The sequence below is a fragment of the Eptatretus burgeri genome, chromosome 4, assembly GCF_056783735.1.
Source record: "Eptatretus burgeri isolate ZD-2024b chromosome 4, Ebu_testis_v1, whole genome shotgun sequence".
Lineage (NCBI taxonomy): Eukaryota > Metazoa > Chordata > Myxini > Myxiniformes > Myxinidae > Eptatretus > Eptatretus burgeri.
The window spans coordinates 37,178,249-37,203,062 of NC_140964.1; the positions used below are offsets into that span (position 1 = coordinate 37,178,249).

General features: G+C 45.1%; 1 long non-coding RNA gene across 1 annotated transcript in view; it reads left to right on the forward strand.

The window, feature by feature from the left end:
• LOC147027818 (uncharacterized) overlaps positions 1–13,245 on the forward strand; it is a 26,346-nt gene extending 13,101 nt beyond the window's left edge. The window contains exon 3 of the long non-coding RNA XR_015057303.1: positions 12,251–13,245. This is a non-coding gene — a long non-coding RNA (uncharacterized LOC147027818). The remainder of the gene's footprint in view (positions 1–12,250) is intronic.
• Positions 13,246–24,814: the final 11,569 nt, after the last annotated feature.

Consider the following 24,814-nt stretch of genomic DNA (forward strand, 5'->3'; position numbering starts at 1 on the left):
TTTGCTCGGATAATTCTTGATAGGGTTCGCCACCATCTGCTTGAGCACCAGCATCCAGAGCAGTCAGGCTTTACACCAAAGAGGTCAACGATTGACCGTATCCTTGCTCTTACTGTCCTCACCGAACGCAGACGAGAGTTTTGGCAGGGGCTGATTGCATCCTATGTTGATCTCTGTAAAGCGATCGATGCAGTGAATCGGGATGCCCTCTGGAGGATTCTTGGTCTTCGTGGGGTGCCACCAAAACTGATCGATCTGATGTCTGAACTCTACTCTGGTACTGAGAGTGCTGTGAAGTGTGGTGGTACCATCTCTGACTTATTTCCAGTTGTTACTGGAGTTAGTCAGGGGTGTGTACTGGCCCCCACACTTTTCAGCACTTGTATGAACTGGATTTTAGGGAGGATGTCGGAAACATCAAGCTGCGGTGCATTGTTTAGGAATGTCAAGATCTCGGACCTTGATTTCGCAGATGATGCACTCATCTTTGTGGAGACTTTAGATATCCTTTTGGGGGCCCTCGAGGTGCTGAATGAGCCGCTGAATGTCGGAGCCGCTGGGATTACGGATTTCTTGGGTGAAAACTAAGATCCAGGCTTTCAATGACATCTTGGATGTTGCTGTCCTGTCTATGTCTGTTTGTGGTGAGGATGTTGAGGTTGTGGAGAGATTCACTTACCTTACCAGTGATATTAATGTCTCTGCTGGCTGTGAGTCAGAGGTCAATAGACGCCTGGGTCGGGCCTGGGGAGTCATGGATTCACTGGATCATGGGGTGTGGCACTGCCGGTACCTGCGCGGGAGGACGAAAGTCCGAGTCCTCAGGTCCTTGGTGCTTCCATTCTTGCTCTATGGATGCGTGACTTGGATGCTGACCAAGCATCTGAGACGGAGACTTAATTCCTTTGGTACCAGGTCTCTTCGGAGAATCCTTGGCTATCGCTGGTCAGATTTTGTGTCCAACGAGCGGTTGCTGAGAGAGACTCAGATGAGATTTGTTACCTGCATGGTCTGTGAGCGTCAGTTGCGGCTGTATGGACATGTGGCTCGTTTTCCTGACGCTGATCCTGCTCACCAGATTCTCTCAGCAAGGGAGTCTTGTGAGTGGAGGAGGCCAATGGGCCGACCACGTGCCTCGTGGTTGCAGCAGGTTCACCAGCATCTCAAGGAGATGGGGATAGGGCTGGCATCTGCCTGGGGGAAGGCCAGACGGAGGCCCCTGGATTACCGGCGGAAAGTGGACGCAGCGACGCGCTGTTCTGGCATATGCTCCCATACCTGACCTGACACACACATACGAAATATATATATATATATATATATATATATATATATATATATATATATATATATATATATATATATATATATATATATATATATATAGTACATACTGTTGTGGTTTCGCCGGCGCGTCGCCACGAGCACGACCCTTGATGGAGCACTGGGGCCGTCTCGGCTCGATCGCCCAGAATTCCAGATCGCCGGCCCGGAGAAGTCCGAGGTCGCCGGGTCCTGGTTATTTTGGACCGAAATACTCCAATGGGTAGATCACGTGGGGTAGGGTTAATTGCCAACTTCAACTTACCTAAGTACCCACGTGATCCAGCTACCGGGGTACTTTAGCCTCGGCGGAACTCGTATGGAAGCGAGCCGCTTGAGCGAGCCCGTTCCATGTGCGTATCCGAGCGGTTGTATCGCTGAATTCCGCCGGCCCGATGATCCTGTTACTCCGTTACAGTGGCAATGGCTGCTCACTTTCCCGCACGCACGACACACCCAGCCAATGCAGAAATGACAGACGAGCTGAATACATTTAACAATTGGGGTTTATTTGTACAGGTAATAATGGGGAACTCGGGAACACAAAGAGCAGAACAAAACCGGTTATTATTATTATTAAGCACATAAATACAGGCAAAACCACTTGTACATTTCAGTACATATCAGACGGGCCCATGGACACACACACGCACACACACCCAAAGAATCGGACCAATGGTCTTTATTAGGACCTGCCTTGGACCTGTCCACCTCGTGTGGTCTTCGCGCTGGCGAGCGACCCAGACCAGCGTCGTGAAGCGGTCCGCAGAATCAGGCGCCAGCGAGACGACTGCGATCCGTGCGATGCAGTCAGCGCCCGACCCGGCTAGAGATGTGCACTCGACAGACTGGTCGTGCTTCGAGCCCACTAACGCAAGCATTCGTTGCTCCTTTTTCGTTGTCCCCCGAGATGTGATGTCCACGAGCAGTGATGTACCTCATCAAGATGAGCGCCCAGATGACCACCAAGGCCATGTACCGAGATGTGATCTTTTTCGCGAGCTCCGAAGCCACGTATTTATTCGCCCTGTTTCGGGGGGAGGGGGGAGGAACAATCATCTCCGCCCTCTCCGTTCTCGATCTGAGGTGATACGATCCCGGATTGGGCAAGGGACACACTCCTCCCATCCTGGGCGGAGTCTCGTGCTGAGGTGATGCGGCTTCTGGTTGGCCAAGGAGCAGACCCCTCCCATCCTGGGTGGAGTCTCGAGCTGAGGCGGTGAAGTCGTTGATTGGCCAAGGAGGCCCACCCCTCTTCATTCTGGGTGGAGCCCCGAGCGAACTCCCGCCCACATTCGTGGTCGGTGGTGTGTGGACAATAGCGTTGGGCAGAGCGAGGTGAAGGTGAAACTATGCTGGCGTGGTTGTAGTTGTTGGTGGTGTGAATAAAAGAAAAGAAAACCTGACTATTAATAATAAACCACAGTGCAGGAACATTTAAATACCCGTTAGACTAGGGGAAAGGGCTATCTATAAAACACGTACTTAGGCCTAAGGCCAAGGTCACATTTGCCACGGCGGCCGTGGGGTCTCCAAAATCTACGGCCACTAGCAATTATACGGCGGCCGCAGTATTTCCACTGTAACACAATGTAGCAGTCACATAAGTTTTTATTTTTCGGGTAGCCGCACGGCGTATTCAGAAATCGTGGAGACCGAAAACGTGGGGGTGCCGTACGGTCTTTGATTTGATGTCGCACGGTGACCTTAGGGCGTCGCTGCGGCGGCCATAGAATTTTCAAGGTAGACGCAAGGTGCCCGCAAGGCGACCGCAGGGGGACCGCAGGGTGCCCTAAGGCGAACGTGCGGCCAGACGGACGGTAACGAGTGGGTATATATATATATATATATATATATATATATATATATATATATATATATATATATATATATATATAGATATATAAATATAGATATATATATATATATATATATATATATATATATATATATATATATATATATATATATATATTGTTGCGAATTCGCGCCCGCCGGCGTGCGAGCGGCCACGTAACTCGAATCGCGGCACGTCGCCCACCGGACGGACAATTCCGTCGTGACCCTCTCAGACTAATGCTGGGAACTAGTCACGGGTGGGCCTTTCGGCCTCACCACGATCGTGCCAATCGGCCCTCCGCGTGGGATAGGGTTGTTCGCCAAATTCGATCTACCTAAGTACCCACACGGAGGGTAGACCGGGCGATCGCACCTCGCCGCAGGTCGACCCCGGACACGGGCCACTTTAAGTGACCCGTTCCGTACTATCGTGATAACCGAGCGGTGTTATCGTCAACCTCGACGGTTCTGATTAATTATCGGGCGTATTTAGCCCACTACCAACCCTTTACGTGAAGTAAGATGGAGATTCAATTGAAGAAAAGATGAAGCGAAACGGGAAAAACAGTTCAACATAAGGCACATTTATTCCGCGGCACACGGATAGCACACATATACAATTACAACTATTATGCACCAAAAGCAATTGCAACAAAAGAAACACAACAATGCAGAGATACTACCGACTACGCGAGCACATGGCAACACTTACACAGTTTTACTTTACAGACGGCGCCGACAACACATATACTCAAAAGCAAAAGAAAAGGACCTCCCTCAACGACAATGGGGCAGACGTGGTCTGTGAGCGCGAGACCGGGCGGAGCCTACCCGTCTTGTGATGAGCCGCAAAATGTGGCGGCGGTGCACCGACTCTGCGCTCCTCCGCGGATTTCGTTGGCACTGCTTGGAATGGGGTGGGAACGGGGCCCCCTTTTTGCACTATCTCAGCGTGGGGGGGGGGGGGAGGGGGGAATTGTTGATGCTCTGGGGAAAGAGGATTGCTGGCTTGCTTGGGTCCCGCAACGAGCGACTCCACTGCGACCTCGACCGCGCTCCCGGCTTCACCTCTCTGCAGCTCCCCGACAGACTCCGACTCCGACAGACTGACTCTCCTCCAGACCCGTCTTGACTGCTGCTGCCACACTCTGCCGCTGCCACACTTTGCCACCGCCACACCTCTCGAACTCGCCCGAGTCAAAAACTGCGACTGCCTCCAACTGCTTCCGACCCAAAACTGACTGAATTTGCCCCCCGCTCGGCGTTTTATAGTACAGCAGGAGAACCCATATGCAAATTTCCGGATCAGGATGAGCTCGGGGGCAGAGCCACGCTCGCCCATTGGACGGAGGAAAAGTGGGCGTGAACCTCCCTTGATCCTCGAATTTGCATATATCGATTCCACTCCGATGCGCCTGGAGGCGGGGCCAAGTCGCCCCACGCTTGCTGATAGGACGGAACAGAAGTGGGCGTGTCATTCCTGATCCGACTTTTCCTCGGAAAGGCCGCTTTTCGCACCCGCGGCTCAGTGCGCGTCCCGCAAGAGGCCAGGACAGCCTGACGCTCGACGTTCACAAGTGGTGTGGGAATGGCCGCAGAAGGAGAAGAGGTGAGGGTGGTGGAGGGTTTATTGTGGTGGTTTATGGCCATGGCGACGCTTGGAATGGTGGTGATGCGATGTTTGCGAGACCGAGTTGTGAAGGTAAAGGTCGTGGCTGTTGGCGTTGTTGTTGTTGTGAAGCGGCATTGTGGTTGGTGGTTGTTGTGTGATGGCGGTTGAGACGTGGTTGGCTCAAAATAAAGATAGAACAGAAAAACGGCTATCTTAAAGGGTCGCAGCCCGAATGAATCACATTTATTCCCTCTAAACAATGGGTTTGGACTAACTACACATGTACTTACAGAGATATCTCACCTACAGGACCTGGATGGTGGTTTGCGAATTTCCTCAACCACAACAATATATACCAGTTCTTTTTTTTCCTGAAATAAAAATATACCAGTATATATAACTGAATATACTATAACTATAATATACAGTGGTGACCCCAGAATCCGAACGCCCCATTGTTTGAACAAATTGGAATCCGAACAATTTTTTCGTGAAAATTTTGCCCTAAAAACGTAATACATTTTTGAAAACCGAACACAACGTGGCGTTCATGTTTGTTCACGTGTCTCCCCCACCTGTTCGAGCCGCATCTTCGCGCTTTATTCATTCAGTTTGTCAGTGGAAGTCCTCGTGAAAGCATCTCTCGTGTGTCGATCGATACTTTAGGCCTCAGTCACATTTGCTCTATGGCGAGGATACGGCGGCTGTACGCCCTCTGAATTGACAGAAACGTTCGGCGGCCGCAGAGAAACTGAGGTGGCCTCAGAATGGCCCTACACCGTATGGCTATATTTTACAGGCCGTAAGGTCGCCATGGAATTATAACGCGGAGTAATAACTTTTTTCATTTCTACGTTCGCCGTAGAAATTCGACAAGCCGAAACAAAAGAACTGGTAAAAAAAAAATATATATATATATATATTTAACCCATTCGTTACCGTCCGTCTGGCCGCACGGTCGGCTTAGGGTCCCCCTGCGGTCACCTTGCGTCTGCCTTGAAAATTCTATGGCCGCCGCAGGAACGCCCTAAGGTCACCGTGCGACATCAAATCAAAGACCGTCCGGCACCCCCATGTTTTCGATCTCCACAATTTAGAAATACCCCATGCGTCTACCCGAAAAATAAAAACATATGTGACTGCTACATTGTGTGACCATGGAAATTCTGCGGCCGCCGCATAATTGCTAGTGGCCGTAGATTTTGGAGACCCCACGGCCGCCATGGCAAATATGACTTAGGCCTAAATACGCCATGCGGCTCCCCTAAAAATAAAAACATACTAGCGATACCTGTGCACATGCACGGGATAGCAGAACAACATAGCTGGTAGCAGACGACAGACCGTACACGGGGAATGACAAAAATACGCATTGTGCAAAATGCAAGTGGTACTATGGAACGCCAAGACTTCCCAAACATTGTCGGCATGTCTGCTAAGTGCCACAGCAATTTCATAGGGATCGTGTGACGGCGAGCCGAGTTTTTAGTGTGCAAGCTTGGTATTATAATAGAGATGTGATTGCTACATTGTGTGACCGTGGAAATACTGCAGTCGCCCCATTATTGCTAGTGGCCATAGATTTTGGAGACCCCACGGCCGCCGTGGCAAATGTGACCTCGGCCGTACCGAGATAACTAATCTATAGGAACCTGAATAGTGTTCTGTGAATTTCCATAACCGCAACAAAATATATATGCACATATAGAAACATATATGTATTTGTATATGCACATTTCTTTTACACACATATTAACATAATATATATATATATATATATATATATATATATATATATATATATATATATATATATATATATATATATATATATATATATATATATATATATATATATATATATATATATATATATATATATATATATATATATATATATATATATATATATACGTATATATATATATACGTATATATATACGTATATATATATATATATATATATATATATATATATATATATATATATATATATATATATATATATATATATATATATATATATATATATATATATATATATATATATATATATATATATATATATATATATATATATATATATATATATATACATAAAAATGTATATCTTGTTACGGATTTGGAAACCTCTTGCACACAGACAGCAGTCCCTCAGCTGAGTTATTTCGATAAGCATGTGTATAGTTTGATTCCTCCCTGTGTTTAATGGGAATTTCATGTGTGTGCTGCGGGTTATTTTATGGTCAGGTCTTTTTACATCTTAAATCCCCCAACAACCCTCCAAAGGAGTTGACGGCAACAGCCCCCCTCTGCTTTCGGCACTATTCACATTATTCGCGTGCTGGCGTACCGAACACGTGCATAGGCGGGGTTTCATCAGTCGCTGGCGCTCTGGTTTTCGCTCCAAAAAAGGGCCTGGAGTCCCTCTTGTCCATTTAGCGAAGAGCGAGCGTCGGCCGACACTCGCCAGCCAATGACAGCCTCAATGAGGGATGAGTTGACGTCAGAGGCGGTCCCTCTGGTCCTCGCGCATGAGGGGGAGGGAGAGTGTTCGGCGCGTTCTGTCTGCGTTGCCGCTGGTCAGCTCTCGCCTGGCCGGTTGGTGATCCTTTTGTCTGGTCTGGTTTTCTGGTCGTCCTCGCAGTGCAAGGGATTCTCTCGTCTCGTCCGCCTTCGTGCTGGCTGGCGTCCGTCGCATATCCCTCGCCCTGGTGCTTGGTGCTGCGTCAAAGCTGTGGGTTCGAGTCCCACTGAACAAGACCGACCAAACCACACGAGGCAGACAGGTGCACAGCTGGTCTCTGATCCCCCAGCTGACCTATCCTCCTCGGCTGGAGGGTCCAATAAAGACCCGACCGGGTCCATTTCTTTTGGGTGTGTGTGTGTGTGTGTGTGTGTGTGTGTGTGTGTGTGTGTGTGTGTGTGTGTGTGTGTGTGTGTGTGTGTGTGTGTGTGTGTGTGTGTGGGCCCAGTCCTGTAAGTAGAAACCGTTAAGTGTTTGCTTGTACATTGATTGCATTTCTTTTAGTCGGTTCAACTCTGCTCTGTCTCCTTCCCGGTGACTGTAAATAAACCCCTGTTAAATGTACCAGCTCGTTGCCTGTCGTTTCTACCATTGACCCAGCACGGTGCGGGCTTGAGAAATCGTGAGGCCGTCTGTGCCGTAAGTTGTTATTTGGACCAGCACGGCTTTGCTAACTTTTTTTTTTTTTGTATGCCTTGGTCGAGGCTCGTATGAGAGCTAACACACAACTCACAGCAAGGAGGCATGAGACAAGAGGGGCGGGAGTGGAAGGGACAAAACAGTGGGGAACAGACACATTAGGTGAACTGTGGAAGGGAGAGGGATGGGGATGGGACGGGGAACATGGCGAAGAGAAGATGGACATTTCAGGGACTTTCAGGAAGGAAAGCAGGAGAAATGAAGGAAGTGGGCTTGGGTGGATTATCGGGGGTAGAAAAGATCGAGGATTTGGATGGGGGAAGATAAGAGGTGGTGGTGAACAGCTGTTTTGAAAGCCTGGAGGGAAGAATGGGAAAGAATAGAGTGAGGAAGTTTATTCCAAAGGCGGGAAAAAAGAGGAACGAAAGAGTGAAGATGAGCAGTGATCCGTGATTTTGGTAGTTTTACCAGAAGGGGGTTGTTGGCGGACCTTGAGCGCCCTGTGGAAATGTGGTGGGGACAAATCGCAGAGAGAGCAGGGGGGCAAGGCTGGAGAGGAGTCTGTAGAAGACAGAAAGACCACCGACCAACCTGCGGTGATTGAGTGAGAGGCCCAAAGACTCAGCTTCATTGCGGGAGATGCCGATGATCTTAAATGCCCTGGTTTTGACAGCGTGAAGCCGAGAAAGGTGGGAGGCAGGAGCACCAGCCCAGAGGGGAGAGCAGTACTCCATCAGACTACGGACAAAAGCTTTGTAAGTGGTCAGGAGCTCAAGAGGGCCGAGGAAGGACTTTGCACGACGGAGGATTCCCAGTCGGCGACTGGCTTTTGAGGCGAGGTTGGAAATGTGACTTTCCCAGGAAAGGTCATGGCAGATAGTGAGACCTAGAAGCTTGAAAGAAAAGACTTCTTCCAGAGGATTGTTGAGAAAGTGGATGGGGGGGGGGTTTTGTAAAACCTCCTCGACTGAAGACTCCTCGACTTCCACTCGGTTACGCCGGATCCGAGTCGGTAACAGCGACTCGGTTTGGACAAAGTCGGCCGAGGGTGTGGCTTCCCTGGTAGTTAGACGGTGTGGGTCCTGAGGTAAATTGGAATTAGACAAGCGGACCCTACCTCACGCAGTCAAAATATTGGCGGCCACGGTCCTTTAAGCGACTCCTCGACTCCGGAGTTATCCGGGGTGACGACCTTTTAATTCCGGTGTTCGGTGAGAGACGGCCCGACTGCTCCGTCTGGCGGTCGCTTCTCACCAACGACCCCCGGCCCACAATAATATATACATATATATGTATATATATATATATATATACATACATATATATAAATACATACATATATATATATATATATATATATATATATATATATATATATATATATATATATATATATATATATATATATATATATATATATATATACATATATACATACATACATATGTATATATATATATATATATATATATATATATATATATATATATATATATATATATATACATACATATATATAAATACATACATATATATATATATATATATATATATATATATATATATATATATATGTACATACATGTTGGGTTGCCGAAATAGGTGACCCTTATTGTCAGTAATTCTGTGTGTTTGTTTGGATGTTTGTTTGGATGTTTGTGTGGATGTTTGTTCGTTTGTCATCAGCATAATTGGTAGTAAACGAAAGCCGATTTTGACCAAACTCGGGTGGTAGGTACCTCTTATGACCTCGTGCTTTGGAAATTGTGATGGTTGCTCGGAACGCTTTGGTTCCCAAGCAACAACTGAAAAACCTTCAAAATCGGTACCGTTCATGCGAAAGCCATTATCCCACGTAGGGTTATGAAATTTGGCAGGAATGATCTACAGGTAATGCTCTATCAAATAGACTCCGGATTTTGTGATATATGGAATATTTTACCCGCAGCACCCCCTACAATTAGGGTATGCGAGAAAATTCAAGGCCTCTCCCTCCCCCCCCCCCCCCCCCGAGTGACCAGGTTAGTGCATCGATACAAATGAAACTTTGCAGGTTCATGGTACTCAATGAGTACTACAACTTTTCCTCAGGACATATTGACCGATTTCGCTTAGGTCAGGGGTCAAAGGTCAATTAGTGCAAAAATCGATAATATGCGAGAGCTGGAGGTGCCTTTGTGCCATATCCTACTCCTCCTCGGGTTATGGTCGGATGGTCATGAAAATTCACACTAATCGTCTGAAATACATTGTGCACAAACGATCGAGCCGGATTTTCGATTTACATCTTTGTTCACCCACAGCACCCCTCGAACTTTGGGGATTTCCGATTTCAAACCGCATTTTCGGTACTTTTCATTCAAATGGATACCGAGTAGTTATCAGGAGATGCAACTGGATGAGATTTGATATGCATCATCTTAAGGTGATTCTCTATCCGCTATATGACATCCATTTTGCTCTATATCTTTTAGTTTCCATGCTCGGCGACCCATCGCTGCCTACTGGCTTGTATATTTATATATATATATATATATATATATATATATATATATATATATATATATATATATATATATATATATATATATATAAATGTGTGTGGATAAAACTGTATATTGTTACGGATTTCAGAATCCGGTCTGATGAATGCATCCACACATCCAGGTCCTCAGACAGTTATTTCCTTAAATGCATGTTCAGATTAGCCCCATCCCCATGTCTAATGGGATTTTAAACGTGATGCATTGAGAAGGGTAACGCAGAGATCCCCTTTCTTAGGGGAAGTTTTTTTTTCTTTACAACAGACACGTTTACACACATTTCTTTTGCGAGCTCTGGCGCCCGCCTTATTTTTCCCTCAGCAATGTTTTTGCACATATTTTTCGCGAGCGCCGATGCCCACCTTTTTTCGAGCACACGGGTTGTCATGGTAATGGTGCGCAAGTGGGGCGGGGTGAGCTTGGGGGGATTCTGCACCCGCTGAGACGGGCCGCATATATAAAAATAGCTCCGCAAAGCGGGCGTAACCCCTCAGCCCATGCATTGTAAAAGGAAGCAGTGATATCACGATGATGCAATCAGTTCGAGCACGTTGGACGTCATATTGAAAATCAATCCGACTTCAAGATGGCTACCGTGGCGGCTAGTGAAAATCGCAGCACGCCCATTTTCAAAAGGAACCTTCCTCTACCCAACCCCAACACACACACTGCAAAAATGCATTTAATCGGACAAGCCAAGCCGTTCTCGAAATTGCCGAAAACCAATTTCAAGACGACTGCCGTGGCGGCCACACTGAAAATCGCAGCGCGCCCATTTTCGAGAGGAACCTTCCTCTACCCAGCCCCAACACACCCTGCAAAAATGAATTTAATCGGACAAGGCGTTCTCCTCGAAATCGACGGAAACCAATTTCAATATGGCTGCCATGGAGGCCACATTGAAAATCGCAGCGCACCCATTTTCGAGAGGAACCTTCCTCTACCCAGCCCCAACATACCCTGCAAAAATGGATTTAATCGGACAAGGCGTTCTCCTCGAAATCCACGGAAACCAATTTCAAGATGGCTGCCATGGAGGCCACATTGAAAATCGCAGCGTGCCCATTTTCGAAAAGAACCTTCCTCTACTCAACCCCAACATACCCTGCAAAAATGGATTTAATAGGACAAGGTGTTCTCGAAATTGACGGAAACCAAAAGTTGACAGACGCCCGGACGGACACCCGGACAATGCCTATGACGACAATACCCCTTAGCCCAATTCGGGCTGAGGGGTAAAAACTAATTGGAGGTCCGTTCTGAGGAAAGAGAAAGAAAGCCAAAGAAGAAAACGAGAGAGAAGTAAGTGAGAGAGGAAGCGTGTGAGAAGAGAAGCGGGCAAGCGAGCCAAAAAGAAAGTGAGAGTTGAAGCATGCGAGGGAAGAAGCGAGCCAGAGAGGAAGCGCGCAAGCGAGGAAGCGAGGCTGGGATGCACGTGTGGGTGTGAGCAGCACCGACACTGAGTGAGGCACGGGTCGGTCACCAACGAGTGAGGCGCGGGTTAGTCACCGATGGACCGTGTAATGTGGGTCACTACCACAAATCAACGACACACACACACACACACACACACACACACACACACACACACACACACACACACACACACACACACACACAGTTAAAATTACGGTATTACTATTTAGGGCCAGGGTTGACAAACACAAATATGAGCACACATTGCAGTTGAAAAGTTATCCTGTTTTGGTTGCTTCCTCCCTCTCCTTTGTCCAAGGTTTTTGTCCCCATTTTCACCTGTCTCTCCAGGAGAAGAAGTACTGCAGCTCAGCGCTTATGACATCGATGATCCAGCTTTGGGAAATGCTGAGCTACGTTCCCAACTCATTCCTCCAACTGCTGCTTTTGATCTTTCACATGTGACTTTTGACATAGACCCTGTCACAGGAATCATCATCACTACGTCTCACCCCAGAATGCTGGACCAAGAGGTTTTGACTCCATCTTTTTCAGTCTCATACTGTTGACAGCATTCTTTATAATCTTGTTTTCATAGTTTTAGTGAGTAAAAGTACAACATGCATGTCATTGTGGTACGGACACTTGAGCTGGCACCCAAGAAATTGTGGTTCAAATTTGAAATCAGATGGCAGTATTAAGGATTCAGGTTCAATACTTCAGGGACTTGATAGCATTTTGCTTTCAAATTGTTGGCAAGACCCAGCTGGTCATCGACATCCAACCACACCACAGGGTTGACTTAATACAGTATTATCAGCGCATGTATCTGCAGATGGTTGTTGCAGCTTGTCTGTTGTTGCAGCTTGAGTCCCTTGTAATGTCCACCTCATCATAGCAACTAGTTCTGCAGGTACACACTGTTCTTCACAATTTGTTAATGAGCCATTAAAGGTCATGGGTTAGATTCACGGGCTTGCAAGATTTATTGCCTGATAAGTTTTGAGCAATGAAAGATGGTCTTCATGTCTCGTCTGATAGCTAAAACATCACGTTCCTCCACAACACTGTCTATTGCTGACCGAACAGTTTCCTTAGAATGAATGACTGCAGGTTTTCTTCCTTTTGCTTCAGTAATTGTGAAGTTTGATATTTGTTGTTCTATTTTGGTGAGTAGCACTGCACGTGTAATCTGTGGGTTTGGAATGCCATGATTGTGCATAATTTGGTTATATCCTGTTGCTACTTCACTCAAAGTAAGGATGCTTCCTTGATCTATAGATTCCTGCAATTCAGCACTGAACTCGATCTCTGCAGAAATAAATTCCACTGTATTTTCTGCCTGATGTTCTCTGTTGCTGACTCTTTCTCTGGCTTGTATGTACTTGTGCCAGTTAATGGTATGGCAATTTTTGTGATATTTCATGTCCCTTGAAAGAAAGTCGCCATCAGTTATGATGTTTGCCAGATTTACTTTCCATTATTCATTCCCGCTAACATCAACTATGTTTTGGATTGACACTCCAATATCGACACTTCGACAAGTAATAAGGCGTTTTGTCTTACCACCACAAATCTTCTCGTTTTGACAGAAGAAACAGTGTTCCTTTTGGAATGGAGGGTAACGAGATCTTGTTAGTGTGCTGGTAGATGCAGGAGTTGCTTGCTTTGGGGTGTTAGATGTTTGTGATGCGGGAGGGCGACCACCGACTTTGCTGTATGACAATACACTTGATTCTTGAGATAAAACTGCTTTGTCATATCTCGCTTTGTCTCTCTCAATGTGTTGCTTGTGTGTTGCTTTACCATGACATGATTTGTGCCACACTGCATGTTGGTAGTTCAGTTCTTTTCCAGATATGCCACTCAGTTGTTGATGCAAACGAACATGCTCAGGGTTTTGATATTGAGCCCTCTTGCTTATACAGTCCAACAATGATTGGTATGATTCCAGTTCTGGTAGTGCCAGATGCTCCAGTTGATGAACACCTTTAATGTCAGTGAACTTGTCTCCTTGACACAACAAGCAAATTCGAAAGTCAATGGAAGGTTCAGTTGCACGCTTCTTACATGATGGTTCTGCACAGGATGCCATGGTTAATCTGGAATCATAACCATAAATGAAATTAACAAGTTGCCATAAATTTCAATGCCTCAAGTATTTTATAGGATGGGATGTCCACTGTGCATTTTTGGTCTTCTGAAATAAAGCAGTAAGTTATTTGGTTCATAGTGGATATGCATCATATTGCAAGCAGAAAATATTCGGCAGATACCAGTAATAAGTGTCACATTCATACCAATATTTCTTGACATTAACATCAAACCTGTTGATATCCATGCAGAGTTCAGATGAACAGTTGTCTCAACTACAATGCATTTGGTAGCCAAACTCTACTTGCACACACTTTGAATTATATGTTCAAAATAATGTTAAATACCAAAAAATCATACATATAGGGTAAAAACGGCAGCCATTCTGAAATTCAAAATGGAGGCCCTAAAAGCTAATAGAAAAACTGGCACCTTTTTTTCTGATTCAGTGAAGTTTATAGATGTGTTTAAACACGGGTGCCAAGAATCTACCCAAAATTTTGCTTTTTTTACATAAGCCCACAGACGACGAGGACAACCAGGGATTTATCCCCCTGCATGACAAGCTGATGTATGTATATATATATATATATATATATATATATATATATATATATATATATATATATATATATATATATATATATATATATATGTTGTTCGTCTTTCGGCTGCTCCCGTTAGGGGTCGCCACAGTGGATCATCCGTTATGATCCGCATATTGTATATATATATATATATATATATATATATATATATATATATATATATATATATATATATATATATATATATATATATATATATATATATATATATATATATATATATATATATATATTGTTCGTCTTTCGGCTGCTCCCGTTAGGGGTCGCGACAGCGGATCATCCGTTATGATCCGCATACTGTATGTATATATATATATATATATATATATATATATATATATATATATATATATATATATATATATATATATATATATATATATGTATATATATATATATATATATATGTATATGTATATATATATATATATATATATATATATATATATATATATATATATATATATATATATATATATATATATATATATATATATATATATATATATATATCCTGGTGTTGGCGCAGTGGTTAGGGCAGCGGCTTGGGATCCAAAAGGTCCGGAGTTCAAGCCCCGTTGGGCCACTGAATTAATACACCAGGGGGTTGACTCAGCCTGTCATCCTTCCAAGGTCGGCGAAGTGAGTACCAGTGTACTGGGCCGGTGTATACCCCAGTTAAAATAGGTGTACCATATCCCTGTGTCGTAAGAGGCGACCAGGGTTGCGTCAGGAAGGGCATCCGGCGTAAAACATGTGCCAAATCACGATGCGGATCATAAGGATGATCCGCTGTGGCGTCCCCTAACGGGAGCAGCCGAAAGAAGAAGAAGAGGATATATATATATATATAGATATATATATATATATATATATATATATATATATATATATATATATATATTAGGGTGGTCCATGATCAATATGAAAATAAACCAATGTCAGCCGCAGGGTGACCCGTATCTTGCCAAAAGGTGACCACGTGTGACTTCTTTAAGGTCACACTGAGGTGAACAGAGCTGCTATCCACCAGGAGCGACTCCTTGAGGAATATCTGCCTATGAGAGATTCCAATGAGAATCGTTCTACAGAGTAACCATGAAAAATGTATTTGCCTCATAACGTCATCACATGACGTCATAATGTCTCAAGCTTGACATATCTAGAAAGCACTCATCAAGGTGTTCAATTTGAGGTACTACACGATATGGTTCCTAAAACTTGAAAATTTGACCTTGGGGTCAAATATGTTTGACCTTAGGCGTTAACCATGAAGGTCAAGGCCAATCGCCACCAAAAATTAATCAGCTGAGCGCCAGACCATGAACTATATTCCCATGAAGTTTGAAGACGATCCGATCAAAATTACTCAAAAAATAAGGGTTTCGTCGACTCCCCTGATTTGCGACAAAGTGACCTTGACCTTTGACCTTGACCTTCAAAATTTTATGCGGTGAAAGGGACCTCTATAGGCCTCTGATATGCGAAGTTACAAAAATTTCCAGATAGCTGTGCTCTGCAGAGTGATTTATACGTGATTACAGACAAAAAAAAAAAACAAAAAAACAAACAAAACAAAAAAAACATACAAGCTGACTAACATATCTTGCAAAAACTTCGTTTTGGCAAGATAAATATAAAGTTGTCTGAATGCTCCTTCCACATGGCTTGTTTTTGTTCACTATGATATACTTATTTGCCTGTGAATTGTTGTGGTCCTACGATAACGTTTAGCAGTCGCTCAAAGATGAGGATTTTTGGTTGATGAGTGAAATTTGCATAATTTTGAGATGGATTGTTGGTACTCCTGCTTGCCCCCCCCCCTGCCAAACCAGTGGCGTGGTGGTGCTTCCGTTACAGCGATGGAACGGGGTGGCAGCACGAGCGGGAACGGTGAGGGCGGTTGGTTTTAGACTCGCGTGTCTTGAGCAGCCGCACTCTTCAATAATATATTGTGCTGATCATGTGATATTTTGGTCCATCATTTCTTTCAATTTCTTTGGCTTAGGTTGAGTGATGGCGTTGAAGCCAGGACTCCGTTCTTCTTCCCAAAGCTGGCTACTGGGATCATCGATATCACAGCTTTCTGCCGGAAGATTGCCACGTGGACTGGATTTTCTACGCCTCTTACAATTCCACCATGTTACTGAGAAAAAGACTTTTGCTGAGAGCTATAGAATCACGTGTTGTGAAGTGATTGAGGTGTGGAATAGAGCGAGATTGCCCACGCAATGTCCGGATGCATGCGTACGTAAGCTGAAAAAGCTCCACGAGAGATATCTAAAACTAAAGAAAAATCGCAAAATGGACGACACTGGTGAAATGAACAATTATCTATTTCTCTCAGACCTGGAGGAGTTATTCGACTTAGCGACAGCCAATGCATTGTCGGAAATAGTGATCGGTGCCGACCGTGACTTCCTGGAGCATCAGCGAGAGAGTGTGTTCTCTAGTAGCATGGCTGGAGCTGATTTAGTCACCCACTCTAGAGAGGAAAATAAAAGAAAAACAGACGAGAATGAAGACTTAGCTCGGCAACGTTACGCTGAAAGGGAAAGCCGCAAGCTGAAGGTAACTGAAAGCGAACCGCTCTCGTCTCCCTCAGGTGAATGTGAATCTGAAAGTCCGGAGGATGAATATACAGTGGGGAGAACAAGTATTTGATGCACTGCCGATTTTGCAGGTTTTTCCACTTACAAAGCACGTAGAGGTCTGTAATTTTTATCATAGGTACACTTCAACTGTGAAAGACGGAATCTAAAACAAAAATCCTGAAAATCACATTGTATGATTTTTAAATAATTAATTTGCATTTTATTGCATGAAATTAGTATTTGATCACCTACAAATTAGTATTTGATCACAAAGATCACAAATTAGTATTTGATTTGATCATTTGAACAGTAAGAGTTCCGGCTCTCACAGACCTGTTAGTTTTGTCTTTAAGAAGCCCTCCCATTCTCCACTCATTACCTGTATTAACTGCACCTGTTTGAACTCGTTATCTGCATAAAAGACAGCTGTCCACACCCAATCAATTAGACTCCAACCTCTCCACAATTGGCAAGACCAGAGAGCTGTCTAAGGACATCAGGGACAAAATTGTAGACTTGCACAAGGCTGGGATGGGCTACAGGACAATAGGCAAGCAGCTTGGTGAGAAGGCAACAACTGTTGGCGCAATTATTATAAAATGGAAGAAGTTCAAGAAACAGTCAATCTCCCTCGGTTTGGGGCCCCATGCAAGATCTCACCTCATGGAGCCTCAATGATCATGAGAAAGGTGAGGGATCAGCCCAGAACTACACGGCAGCACCTGGTCAATGACCTGAAGAGAGCTGGGACCACAGTATCAAAGATGTTTCATGGACGAGAGGAAAATGTCAAAAGCATGAATGTCGCTCGTAACAAGCCGATGTCCACGGATTTGAGCCCCAAGCTCGAGCACGCCGCGTGGCAAGATGGCGCTCGTCCTCCTTTGTCGCACCCCCCACGCATGCGGCCTCCGCGCATTCAGACCCCACAAGGTCGACTGCACCAGACCGTCAGGTTGATGATGGGTTTCAGCTGGTTTCTCACAAGGTCCAGCATACAAGTCCAGGCCTGGCCTGTTCACCAGGCCTCCTTCATGAAGCAGATCGCAGACAGACACAGCCGTCCCCTACACAGCAGATCACGACTCCCACCAGTCGTTTCTCATCCAGCCGAGGGCAGACAGACCTCATGCAGTCCTTTCCCTGCCTTTCCTTCGGCCCTGGCGTGCTTCTCCAGGCCACAGAAGGCAGATTCGACCCTCAGGTTCAGTTTTCTCTCTCTGCAGAATCACCACTGTCTTTTCTTTTTCTGCTCGCCAGGAAGCCCCAGCACGCCTCAAAACCGACTGCAGTTTTTGTACTTCTCCAGTTTCACTTCCTCTTTTCTGACGCTGGCTCGCCACAAAGCCGACTGCAGTTTTGTACTTCTGCAGTTTCACTTCCTCTTTTAGGCCACTCCCTCCCAGCCGACTCGGTGGGGCCTCGTCCGGAGAAGGGAAGGAAGAAGAAGAAGCTCTCGGTGCACCACCACCGCACAAACAAATAACAGCCTGTGACACCTCCCGACACACATGTAACGTCACATTACCGAACAACCTGGCTAAACATGCATTTAATGGGGGATCAGGGCTAATCCTATATTTAGTAGCATACTAAGGGCCATTTCCGTTACTATATATATATATATATATATATATATATATATATATATATATATATATATATATATATATATATATATATACATACATACAGGGTGTCCCCAAAAAATATGCAACTTTTCATCTGCAAAGAGGATGGTCATAACATATTTTTAAAAAAGATATATGGCTGGATAGAAAGTATGGGGCGTAGAGTGAGATAAAGCGGCCCTCAAAATGTTGGTTGAGAAAATGCCTTGTTTCCCTGGCTGTATTGGGCGGTGCCCCATCCTGCTGAAACCACTGGGTTCTCATCTGGATCAGGTTGTTTCTCCTACGGGCCTGAGTACGTAGCTCAGGCAGATAGAATTCCTGAATCATTTCGCGATAGTTTCTCTGGTTTACCATGCAAGTGCGTCCCTGGTCATCTTCAAAGAAGTATGGACCAATTATCCCATACCAACCAACCGCCACCCACATGGTGACTTCGAGAACAGATCGAGGCACCAGTTCAGTGATGCATTACCAGGATTTTCAGTTCCCCAGTACCGAAAGTTTTGCTTGTTTACCTCCCCGGACAAGTGAGCATGGCATTCGTCCGTCATGTGAAGTTTTTTGAGGAAGTCTGCATCTTCCTCCAACTTTCCTGAGAACCAATTTGCAAAGTCTAGTCGTTTGCGTTTCTGTTGATCAGTAAGCACCGTTTCCGTTTGAATTTTGTGTGGAAAGGCATGACTGTCATGGCGAAGGATCCTCTGAACGGTGCTCTTATGAATGTTTGTCTTGGCAGAAAGTCGTCGAATCGATTTTTTTGGACTCTGAACGCCTGTCTCACCATTTCCACATTTTCTTCACGACGACCTGTCTTCTTCCGAGCACTGTGACCCTTGTGAAGGTCACAGATGGTTCCCACATAGGTAAACTTTGCGATGGTGTACTTTTTTGTCCCAAAGTTTGGTGCATGGCGCAAGTGGATACCGAAATGTCTCGAATAAAGATGTTGCACCTGTATGACACTTTTCGTCTGGTGCCAAAGTTCAACAATTTTTGTCCGTTGTTGTACGGTCAGTCTTGGCATTTTTCTGGCCCTTGCCTGGTATCAAAAAAAAAACTTCAGGGTCTCTGCAACAAGAAATGAAGCATTAGTGACAAAATTACTGCTTTTTTCGGATCAAACGAAGCATTTTAAAAGTTGTATATTTTTTTGGGACACCATATATATATATATATATATATATATATATATATATATATATATATATATATATATATATATATATATACATACACACACACACACACACACACACACACACACACACACACACACACACACACACACACCTTATGTTGGCTTAATGGTTTGGGTGGAGGGCTTTGGATCCTAGGGTCCTGAGTTCAAATCCCGCTCAGCTGTTCAATTAATACCAGGTGCGGTTAACTTGGCCTGTCATCCTTCTGAGGTCGGCAAAATGAGTGCCAGCTTGTTGGTATCCTGTGTTGGAGTAGCGACCAATCCAGGATTGTGCCCAATAGCCAAGGAGACTGCTTCGGCAGCACCAATGCTCTGCACAGAGTATGGTCCCAATTGATGGATGAATGGATCTGCCATCTGCATGGAAATCAGCAAACATTACTGCTCTGCATAAAAAGGTACAAACACTGATCCCTGGAACTGCAGACCAATCAGCCTTCTCCCAATCATCAGCAAGGTCATGGAATCCATCATCGCTTCCAGCATTAAATCCTTCCACTTCTACAATGGCTTGATTTCTGATCATCAGTTTGGATTCACATCAGGTCACTCCACCCTGGACATGCTGCTTCTGCATTTCCAACAATGGATGGAGGTCCTCAATGCCAGACATAAGATCACAGCCATCTCCCTAGACATATCACGTGCTTTCGATATGGTCTGGCACCCCACCCTGCCCACCAAACTATCTTCCTATAGCATCCAAGGCAATCTTCACTCATGGCTTGTAGACTTCCCCTCCTGTCGCAGTCAACGTGTGGCCCTTAATGGAATTCTCTCATCCCCTCTTCCTGTCCAGGCTGGAGTTCCTCAAGGCAGTATTCTAGGCCCTATGCTTTTTCTGTTTTTCATCAATGATCTCTCCGACTCTCTGGAAAATCCTCTTTATCTATTTGCTGATGACTCCACACAATGTTGTACGATCTGTCATCCCTCAAATCGGCAGGCAGCCTCTTCACTCTCTGGAGACCTGGATAAAATCACAAGCTGGTCCAACACATGGAACATGTCTTTCACTACTGACAAATCTCACACTCTCACTATGCCTCTCCGAAAGAACCGTCTGGAACCCACCCCCCCCAATCCCAATCTACTTTCTCAGCAATCCTCTTGAAGAAGTCCTTTCATTCAAGCTTTTGGGTCTCACTATCTGTCATGATCTTTCCAAGGAAAGCCACATTTCCAAGCTGGCCTCCAAAGTCAGTCGTCGACTGAGCATCCTCCGTCATGCAAAGTCCTTCCATGGCACACCTGAACTCCTGACCACATACAAAGCTTTCATCCGCAGCCTGATGGAGTACTGCTCTCCCCTCTGGGCATGCCTTTCTTGGCTTCATGCTGTGGAAACCAAGCTATTTAGGATCATTGTTATCTCCTGCGATGAGGCTGAGTCATTGTGTCTCTCACCGTCTCACTGCAGGAAGGTCGGTGCTCTTTCTGTCTTCTACTGTCTCCTCTCCGGGCTCGCCCCCCCTGCTCTGTCTATGATATGCCCCCCCCCATATTTCCGCAGGGCACTCAAGGTCCACCAGCAACCCCCTTCTGGTGGAACTACCAAAATCAAGAATCACTGCTCACTTTCACTCTTTCATTCCTGTTTTTCCCGCGTTTGGAAGAAACTCTCACACTCTCTCCAATCCCACTCTTCCGTCCAGGTCTTCAAAACAGTTGTTCACCACCATCTCTTATCTTTCCCTCTCCAAAACCATGATCTTTTCTTCCCCTGTTAATCCACCCAATACCCACTGTTATATTTGTAACTCATGGGCAGACACACAAATAAACCGGAGGTCGTTTATTTCCACACCACAACGTGGTACATGTGGAATTCAGGGAAGTAAAGAAGAACAATCACAGCTTGACCGATGACGTTACAGAGTAGCCCATGATTTTAATAATACAAGAGTTGGGTCTATACTCAATTCACATCACACCCACCTTCTTCAAATTCTTTCCTTTCCTTCTTGAAAGTCCCTATAGTGTCCATCTTGTTTACCCCGTGTACCCTGCGCCATCCCTCTCCCTTGCACAGATCTCCGAATGTCTCTGCTCCCTACCTTTTTTGTGTTTCCCTCTCCCACCCCTCTTTTCTCCTGCTCCCTTTGTTATATGTTTTGTGTGTTAGCTCTTGTACGAGCCTCAACAATGTATCCAAACAAAAAAATCCTGACAAATGTCACACTCACTCTGTGTCTCTGAAAAGACTGTCTCGCAAACCCTCCCATCTACTACTTCCTTCGCAATCCTATTGAAGTTCAGTCACTCAAACGTTTGGCCCTCATCAGACATGATCTTTCTTGGGAAACCACATACCTAAGTTTGCCTCCAAAGTCTGACTCTGACTGGGCATCCTCCATCATGCAAAGTCTTTCCTTGGCACATCTGAACTTTTATCAACTCACAAGGCCTTCATCGCAGCTTGATGGAATACTGCACTCCGCTATGGGCTAGTGCCCCTGCCTCACACCTTGCTCAGCTTCAAGCAATGGACACCAAGGACCCCAAACTCATTGGTACAGTGTCCCCCACGATAAAGCGAAGTCTCTGGAACTCTGACTTTCACATCACAGAGGTTGGTCGTCTTTCTTTTTCACCGCCCCCTTTCTGGTCTTGCACCATATGACCTTTCCATGTTCTGTCTTCCCTTCCCATCCCTCCCCATACATCAGATTTCTGAAGGGTGTGTGACTGTGTGTGGTTTGCCAGTATCCCCCTCCTCGGGAAGCTCCTAAAATCCAGACTCACCGCTCACCTCCACTCATTCGTTCCTCATTTTTAACCATCCGTGGAATCAACTTTCTTAGTCTCTTCGATCTCATCGGTTTCATTCTTCCCTTCAGGGCTTCAAGACAGTTGTTCATCATCAGGTCACTCCCCACCCACAACCATGATCTTTTCTACCCCCATTAGCTCCCCCCGCCCCCCTCAAGCCCAACTCTTTCCGGATTTCCAGTTTTATCCTTCCTCTTGTGTGATTGAGAGTTTGCGGCAGTGTCCATCCCATTCACCCCCAATGTCCTCACGTTGCTCTCATTCTTCTCCACGTCCGTTGTTTGTCCAAGTCTCCTTCTCGCTCCTCCACGAGCCTCGACCACTGCACACAAAAAGTGAGTAAAATGCATAATTTAAAAAATTGTACAGAGAAATCGAAATTTCCTTTTTTTGTGTGATTTGAAGTACCATTTAAACATCTCTCAGGCTGCCCCCCCCCCCTCGTCATGTTTTATGGTGAAAAGGCAAAACAAATGCTAAAAGGATTTGATTTTTAAAACGCTGCTTTGAAGAAACAGCTGTCTCTGCTTGCCTTACACTTCGTTTTTCCTGGATCTCTGCCTGCTGCTGATTAGTGTTTGGTCGTGTTTCTTTGTTGTTCGCTCTTGTTTTCCCTTGTCATTGTTTAATTTAATGGGACACGACATGAGTTTTGCAAGAGTTGATTAGTATTCTCAACCATAACGTTATTTGGAATATGTCCGACAGAATGGTGCAGAGGTGGAGTACTGCTTTCAAACCATCTTGCCTGAGTTCGATTCCCGACCTGACCATAAACTGTTGGACTTGGTGTTCTTCGCAGGCATTTTGTTACAGGACAAAGTGTGCCTGGTCTGATCTGATGAGATGGATGTTAAGCTGGCTGTCACGTGTGCTCGCATTAGCTTGTTAAATAAGGCCTTGTGTTGGCCTAACGGTTAAGGTGGCTGGCTTAACATCTTAGGGTATTGAGTTCAAGTCCCTGTTTTTTCTGTTGAATTAACATCAGGTGTGTCGATTCAACCTGTCATCCTTCTGAGGTGGGTGAAATGAGTTCCAGTGTGCTGGTAATAGGGGCACTGCATCAACGGCACAACTGTGCTCCCAGAAAATGATGCAGCCAGCATCCACAGGCTGCCCACCAATAAATAAAGCTCGTTAAATAACAGTGTCTTTCGACGACTGTATGTGTCGTTGAGTTATTGCTAGCACCTCTGACCAAATTCCTGCTCGGGATCCTGCTGAAAAGGCAATGGCAGACCACCCATTGTAATCCTTGTGGGGTGACATTTCTTTTGTTTTGCAACACCTTTCATTGACTATTTCATCAATCACGCTCTCGGCATGGCTGGAAACAAACCTGATTTGTACTGATAGGAAATGTGAACTGGATGATGATGTTAACTGCACAACACGACCCTCCATCATACTCGATCTGAGTAAAACCAGGTGTATTGTCCAGGGTTGAGGAGGAGGAGGAGGAGGAGATTGGGACCATACTCAGTGCAGAGCGTTGGTGCTGCTTAAGCAGTCTCCTTGGCTACTGGGCACAATCCTGGACGGGTCGCCACTCCGACACAGGATACCAGCATGCTGGCACTCATTTTGCCGACCTCAGAAGGATGACAGGCAGAGTCAACCCCACCTGGTATTAATTCAACAGCTGAGCGGGATTTGAACTCAGGATCCAAGGATCCTTTTAGATATTGATTTTGATTATTATTAGATTTTGATTTACAGGAGCTCGAAATTATTAGATTTTGGTGAGGATAAGAATCTGGGTACTGGAATTTGAAAAGTGATTCTTCACCATTAAGAGACAAGCCTGGTGTTGGGTTAATGGTTAAGGTGGTTGGCTTAACATCTGTGGGTCTTGAGTTTGAGTCCATATACCTGTTGAATTAACACCAGGTGGGGTTGACTTAGCCTGTCATCCTTTGGAGGTGGGTGAAATGAGTACCAGTGTACTGGTGTAGGGGCACAGCATCAGCAGCACAGCTGCGCCCCCAGAAAATGATTTAACCAGCAGCCAC